This window comes from Palaemon carinicauda, chromosome 40 (assembly GCF_036898095.1).
Source record: "Palaemon carinicauda isolate YSFRI2023 chromosome 40, ASM3689809v2, whole genome shotgun sequence".
Lineage (NCBI taxonomy): Eukaryota > Metazoa > Arthropoda > Malacostraca > Decapoda > Palaemonidae > Palaemon > Palaemon carinicauda.
Genome location: NC_090764.1, coordinates 5,103,857 through 5,112,486, shown reverse-complemented (window position 1 = coordinate 5,112,486; position 8,630 = coordinate 5,103,857).

Below are 8,630 nucleotides of genomic sequence, written 5' to 3'. Positions count from 1 at the left end.
AATTGTTATTATTATTATTTAATTATTATCTTTATTATTATTATTATTATTATTATTATTATTCCATCATTTTCATTATTATTATCGTTATTATTATTATTATTATTATTATCATTATTATTATTATCCAAGCTACAACCCTAGTTGGAAAAGCAAGATGCTATAAGCCCAAGGGCTCCAACAGAGAAAATAGCCCAGGGAGGAATGGAAATAAGGAAACAAATAAACTATATGAGAAGTAATGAAACATTTAAATTAAAAAAAAAAAACATTAGCAACATTGCCAAGGGCGCCAAGAAGGAAAAATAGCCCAATAAGGAAGGAAATAAGGAAATAAACAAACGATATAAGTAATGAGAATGAAAATAAGATATTTAAAAAAAAACATTAATAACATTAAAACAGATATTTCATATAAAGACTATAAAAATTCTTATGTCAGCCTGTTCAACATATAAACATTTGCTGCAAGTTGGAACTTTTATTTTTTTTTTTTTTCGTTATCAAATATACTGTATATACTGGCTGTTCCCTTTAAACTAGTTTCGTATTATCATATTGTCTTTGATATGATATTAAATAATGAATCTCTTATATATTCGTTATAAGAATTTGTTCGTCTATTTCCTAAACAAATTTAAGGTCATTTATTGTTTTATGAAACTATCATTAATATTTTCTAACATAATTTCATGATAATGATATAAGCTCGAGTGACTTTTTGTTCTTATCACTTCCGGTTGATAATATAGATTAGGCTTCAATTTAAAGGAATTTGGTTGTTAAAAGGATAATATCTTTATAGCATATTTATTTAATCACCATCGATTATAATAAAAATCAACTTCAGTTTACCTTTTATATATTGACTTGTATAATATTTTCATTTGTATTTAATCAGCCTTTCATATATAGATACACAAACACACACACATATATATATATATATATATATACATTAGATATACATACATATATATGTATATACTGTATATACATATATATTATATATACAGTATATAATGTGTATATATATATATATATATATACATATATATGTATATATGTATATACTGTATATACATATATATTATATATACAGTATATAATATATATATACGTATATATATATATATATATATATATACATGTATATATATATGTATAGTAATTATATATGTATGTATGTATATATAATATATATATATACATGTATATATATATGTATATTATATATATATGTGTGTATATATATATATATATATATATATTAAGGAAACCCCAAATATAAATTAAAGCTCTTAAAAGCAGCAAAATGAGTCTAAACATATATATATATATATATATATATATAATATATAAGGAAGCCAAAAAAAGTAAATGGATATACCTACGCTGGCATTCGCTTCCAGAAATGGTTGACCTCAAATAATATGGTCGTAAGTCGAGCCACAATCGAAAGTCGAGCCCACCACTCCTCCCCCAACGTCAATGTATTCATTTGAATTTTCCGTGCCTTTGGGTGTTACGGAGAACCGTTGTATTCCTTCTGATTGAATTTGAATCTCTGATAGAAGTACAAAGATCTTCCAGCAGGGGGAAAACTGAACAGAAGATAAAAGCAAGAAAAGCCTTTTGAGAGAAATTCAATCGTGCCTTAACTTTCTGCACCGTCGAATTCTGCGAAGCTACTCCGTGTTTCTGAAATGCTGTAAAGCAAAAAATTTGAATAGAAGTGTCATACCTTGTTCGGTTCACAAATATTCAGAAGGATTTTTACTGGCTGATTCACTTTAGATTCTGCAGGAACTGTAAATATACAGTACATCTGCAAATACCATATATGCAATGTTCATTAATACTACACTGCTAAAAAACCTGTAATTTTAATCGGAAATTCTTCGTGAAAATATACTGCTCTCAGCCGTATTTCAGTAAAATACAGGCGACTGTAATTTTACCTTACTTGGTTGTTATCTTTTAAGGTTTGGTGACCGTAATACGACTCCTTTACGTCAATATATCCGTTTTTAAAATGGTAAAACTCCTGGAATAAATGTTGCCAGGCATTTACCGTTTTTTTTTTTAAAGTAAATTTTTAAGTGTAGACATGCAGTTAATTCTAATAGCCAGGCCTTCTCCCATCATGAGGCTCAATGCTACACAGTTTTCTAGAAGTTTCATTCCAGCTGTGACCAAGTTGTGGAAAGATCTTCCTAATCGGGTAGTTGAATCGGTAGAACTTCAATAGTTCAAACTTGAAATCGAACAGCCTGACACCCGTATTAGACAATGTTTGGAAAGCAAGAAGAAAGCCTTCAATGAGACACTTGTAATTTAAATTTATTTATTCAACAATGTAATAACAAATTTAGATATATTCCATTCTTGCCTAGAACAGCTTTCTTTGTACTATTTAAGAAAAAGTAAAAGTAGTGTCCATCAAGCTGAGAAATTATATTAAGAAAATAACGTTGAACACAACTTTAAGAAATAGGCGATATAAGGATGATAAAAGCGAAATTTTATAAAAGGAATATTGCTAAAATTAATTTTTACGAAAGGACTCCTAAAATACTTATTTACATCTTCGTCTGTAATCAATACATATGCAAAACTTACAACATTTTTATTTTAAAACTGATGCCCCACCAATGAGACCTTCTTTGATCTTGAATGCCCCACCAATGTGACCTTTTTTACCTTTGATGCCCCACCATTGTCACCTTTTGACCTTTAATTCCCCACCAGGTGTGACCTTTTTGACATCTGATGCCAACCAATGTTACCTTTTTTACCTGATGCCCCACCAATGTCACCTTTTTGACCTTTGATGCCCCACCAATGTGACGTTTTTGACTTTTGATGCCCAACCAATGTGACTTTTTTTACCTTTGATGCCACACCAATGTGACCTTTTGACCTTTGATGTCCCACTATTGTCATCTTTTGACATTTGATGCCCCACCAATGTGACCTTTTTTACCTGATGCCCCACCAATGTGACCTTTTTTACCACTGTGCCCCACCAATGTGACCTTTTTTACCTTTAATACCCCACCAATGTGACGTTTTTTTTTACCTTTGATGCCCCACCAATGTGACCTTTTCGACATTTGATGCCCCACCATTGTGAGGTTTTTGACCTTTGATGCCCCATCATTATGACCGTTTTGACCATTGTGACCTTTTGACCTTTGATCCCCCACCAATGTGACGTTTTTGACCTTTGATGCCCCATCATTATGACCGTTTTGACCATGTGACCCTTTTGACATTTGATGCCCCACCAATGTGACCTTTTGACCATTTCAATTAAAAAAAGTCATCCATCAACTGGAATCAAGATTACGAAAGGAGAATCCGTCTTGCATCCATATACTTATGAATATCGATTTCATCCTGTAACTCAACTAATCTCATTTGGTGTCCTTCCTGCCGTGTCCTTCCTGCCGTGTCCTTCCGTGGCAGGATCCCTATCTAACCCCCCCCCCCCCCATCCCGTCTCGACATCTTCCATTATGGTATTGGTAACGATAAATCTCCCCTATATAATAAAGACCGTCTGGCTATATACCATCATCATCCATTACGTCCATTACTAGTCCACTGCTGAAGACCTCAGACGTGTCCTTCCACTTGCGTCTGTTTGTGGTCTTTCTGTGCTAGTCCACACAAGCAAACTTTCTGAGTTCGTCAACCCATCGTCTTCTCTTCCTTCATCAGTTTCTTTTGCAATCTCTAGGGAGCCATTCTGTTATTCTTAATGTCCATTTATTGTCTGTCTTCTCATAATGTGCCCTCCCCATGTTCATTTCTTTATTTTCGTTTATATATATATATTATATATATATGTGTGTGTGTATATTTATGTATATATTATTTAATATATATACAATATATATATATATATATATATATTATACATATATACATATATACATATATATATATATATATATATATTATACATATATACATATATACATATATATATATATATATATAATATATATTTCTTGTAGGTCAGGATGATTGGCTATGCTAGACGTATAACTACTCATTCTCTCCCCATCTCTCGACTAGTGGGAGAGGGAGTAGTCATACTCTGGTAAGAAGGGTTTACCCCGAGAGTACCCTCGTTAACCACAACTGCCGTAGTGTAATTAGGAAACATAGAAAGGTTGAATTTGTGTGTGCATTTCTATCTAAAAATTTTTCCGTCATTTTGACGGGGGTACGTACACTAGTGTATGAATAAAAAAACATAAAATGATAATTGCCTTCCATTGTCCTTATATTGGAACAATTTATCATTATTTTTTATCGTAATATCTTTTAGTAATTCGTATTGTTTGGATGAAATATGACAATACAAGCTTCACCTATACAAGGTAAGGTGATATGTTTAAATTATTCATCAATACCTTGGGAATTAATAATATGTTTTCCTGAATTCAACATTAGTTATTTTATCACCAGAAATACAAAGATTTATTAGTTAATTAGCATTGGAAATGGCTGGATTTATCATTTCTTCAGCATGGAAAATACCAAGATTCATCTGTGTCGTTTCACTCTGATGAAAGAAATGCCTAAATGAATTAGAACGAATCATGCATCGTTAAATCTTTCATTCCAATCCCTTATAATGATATTTTATAGCACTATTGAATGAATCATTAAACTAATTAGATTATTTAGATTATGTGTGTGGCAAAAATAGTGAATACAACTTAGCTAATCACACTGAAACTAAATCAAGAGACATTGATGGAACTGCATTAATTTGAATGTCTTAATACTACTATTTGGGTCTCTCTCTCTCTCTCTCTCTCTCTCTCTCTCTCTCTCTCTCTCGACAAAACAGAGGAGAGACTGATGAAATACAAGTAATTCGAATAAGTTTTAATACCACTATTTCAGTTCTCTCTCTCTCTCTCTCTCTCTCTCTCTCTCTCTCAACAAGACTTAGGGACACTATCGGAATTCAGATAATTCGAATGTCTTAATACTACCATTTGAGTTCTCTCTCTCTCTCTCTCTCTCTCTCTCTCTCTCTCTCTCTACAAAACTTAGGAGACACTGACGGAATTCAGGTAATTCGAATGTCTTAATACTGCCATTTGAGTCCTCTCTCTCATTCTCTCTCTCTCTCTCTCTCTCTCTCTCTCTCTCTCTGACAAAACACAGGAGAGACTGATGAAATTCAGGTAATTTGAATAATTTTTAATACTACTATTTGGTCCCCTCTCTCTCTCTCTCTCTCTCTCTCTCTCTCTCTCTCTCTCTCACGCAAAACACAGGAGAGACTGATGAAATTCAGGAAATTCAAATGTCTTAATAATACTATTTGAGCTCTCTCTCTCTCTCTCTCTCTCTCTCTCTCTCTCTCTCGACAAAACTTAGGAGACTGAAGGAATTTAGGTAATTCGAATGTCTTAAAACTACCATGTGAGTCCTCTCTCTCTCTCTCCTCTCTCTCTCTCTCTCTCTCTCTCTCTCTGACAAAACGCAGGAGAGACTGATGAATTCAGGAAACTCGAATGTCTTAATAATACCACTTGAGTTCCCTCTCTCTCTCTCTCTCTCCTCTCTCTCTCACTCTCTTTTAACAAGTCTTAGGACACACTAACGGAATTCAGATAATTCGAATGTCTTAATAATACTATTTGAGCTCTCTCTCTCTCTCTCTCTCTCTCTCTCTCTCTCTCTCACACACACACAAAACACAGGAGAGTTTGATGAAATTCAAGCAATTTGAATGTCTTGATAATACTATTTGAGTCCCCCCCTCTCTCTCTCTCTCTCTCTCTCTCTCTCTCTCTCTCTCTCTCCCCACACCCGAAATTAGAGTAAACAGCTTTAATGAGCTGATGTCTCCCGCCCTGAATCAGATTATCTGTAATTAAGTGTCCCGAATCTCATCTCATTTGGTAATAATTATCTTGAGATTAACATCTTAAACCTCCCGGGATTTTGGAACGAAGATATCAAACTCTCTCTCTCTCTCTCTCTCTCTCTCTCTCTCTCTCTCTCTCTCTCTCTCCAAAATTTTGGATTGGGGTTCATGAATGCCGAGATGATGAATGTTTCATGACTATAGTCAATTCTTTTTAGCGAGGCAGATTTGCACCGACTCGCAGGTATGCCCATTTAGCTCGGAAAAGTTTCCTGCTCTCTGATTGGTTAGAATTATCTTGTCCAACCAATCAGCGATCAGGAAACTTTTTCGAGCTAAAAGGGCACCCGTGCGAGTCGGTGCAAATCTGCCTCACTTAAAAAGAATTGACTATAGTGTATGCGACCCGTCAAAAATGCTGGCTAGTTATTTACATAGATATGCAGATACGTGCATACGCACGAGGGGTGCGTGTGTGCGTATCTACAGGGTATGACTATTCCCTCTCCCTAGAAAAAAAATTATATATGGGAGGTTGATAAAATAATGATTGATTATATAATCTCTATGATTAACCTTTGGAATTGGAATTGATCAACAATTTTATTTATTTTGTTAATATTTTCCCTTTTTTTAATTTTCCATTAATATTTTTCCCCTTTGGTTGGAATTGGAGTTGATCCGCAATTTTATTAATTTTTTTGATATTTTCCCTTCCCTTATTTTCCATTAATATTTTTCACCTTTTGTTATAGATTTTCCTATCTTAGTTCCCTTGGAGAAATATTACTGACCTATTAGTAACGTCTCTGCCTGGTGATCTCCTGGATTGGGGTTCGAGTCCCGCTCAAGCTCTATAGTTTCTTGTCATGTCTGCAATCTTACCATCCTTGTGAGGTAAGGAGGGTGTGTTTGGGGGAACCTATAGGTCTACCTGCTGAGTCATCAGCAGCCATTATCTGGCCCTACCTAGTCCTATCTTAGGTTGAGAGGGGCTTGGACGTTGATCATATGCATATGTGGCCAATCTCTAGGGCATTGTCCCTGTCCCTTGCCTCTGCCATTCATGAGTGACCTTTAAACCTTTAAACAAAGAAAAAGAGCTTTGAGACAAATCCACTTAAGCAAGTAAGATCTTTATGACCTTTAAACAAAGATTAAAAGCTTTAAGATAACTCCACTGAAGCAAGTAAGATCTGTATGACCTTTAAACAAAGATTAAAAGCTTTGAGATAACTCCACTGAAGCAAGTGAGATCTTTATGACCTTTAAACAAAGATTAAAAGCTTTGAGATAACTCCACTGAAGCAAGGAAGATCTTTATGACCTTTAAACCTTTAAACAAAGAAGAAAAGCTTTAAGACAAATCCACTGAAACAAGTAAGATCTTTATGACCTTTAAACAAAGAAAAAGAGCTTTGAGACAAATCCACTGAAGCAATTAAGATCTTTATGACCTTTAAGCAAAGATTAAAAGCTTTGAGATAACTCCACTGAAGCAAGTAAGATCTTTATGACCTTTAAAAAAAGTTTAAAAGCTTTGAGATAACTCCACTGAAACAAATAAGATCTTTATGACCTTTAAACAAAGATTAAAAGCTTTGAGATAACTCCACTGAAGCAAGGAAGATCTTTATGACCTTTAAACAAAGATTAAAAGCTTTAAGATAACTCCACTGAAGCAAGTAAGATCTGTATGACCTTTAAACAAAGATTAAAAGCTTTGAGATAACTCCACTGAAGCAAGTGAGATCTTTATGACCTTTAAACAAAGATTAAAAGCTTTGAGATAACTCCACTGAAGCAAGGAAGATCTTTATGACCTTTAAACCTTTAAACAAAGAAGAAAAGCTTTAAGACAAATCCACTGAAACAAGTAAGATCTTTATGACCTTTAAGCAAAGATTAAAAGCTTTGAGATAACTCCACTGAAACAAGTAAGATCTTTATGACCTTTAAACAAAGATTAAAAGCTTTGAGATAACTCCACTGAAACAAGTAAGATCTTTATGACCTTTAAACAAAGATTAAAAGCTTTGAGATAACTCCACTGAAGCAAGTAAGATCTTTATGACCTTTAAAAAAAGTTTAAAAGCTTTGAGATAACTCCACTGAAACAAGTAAGATCTTTATGACCTTTAAACAAAGATTAAAAGCTTTGAGATAACTCCACTGAAGTAAGGAAGATCTTTATGACCTTTAAACCTTTAAACAAAAAAGAAAAGCTTTGAGATAACTCCACTGAACCAAGGAAGATCTTTATGACCTTTAAACCTTTAAACAAAGAAGAAAAGCTTTGAGATAACTCCACTGAAGCAAGGAAGATCTTTATGACCTTTAAACAAAGAAAAAAAGCTTTTGAGATAACTCCACTGAAGCAAGGAAGATCTTTATGACCTTTAAACAAAGAAGAAAAGCTTTGAGATAACTCCACTGAAGCAAGGAAGATTTTTATGACCTTTAAACTTTTAAACAAAGAAGAAAAGCTTTGAGATAACTCCACTGAAGCAAGGAAGATCTTTATGACCTTTAAACCGTTAAACAAAGAAGAAAAGTTTTGAGATAACACCACTGAAGCAAGGAAGATCTTTATGACCTTTAAACAAAGAAGAAAAGCTTTGAGATAACTCCACTGAAGCAAGGAAGATTTTTATGACCTTTAAACTTTTAAACAAAGAAGAAAAGCTTTGAGATAACTCCACTGAAGCAAGGAAGATCTTTATGACCT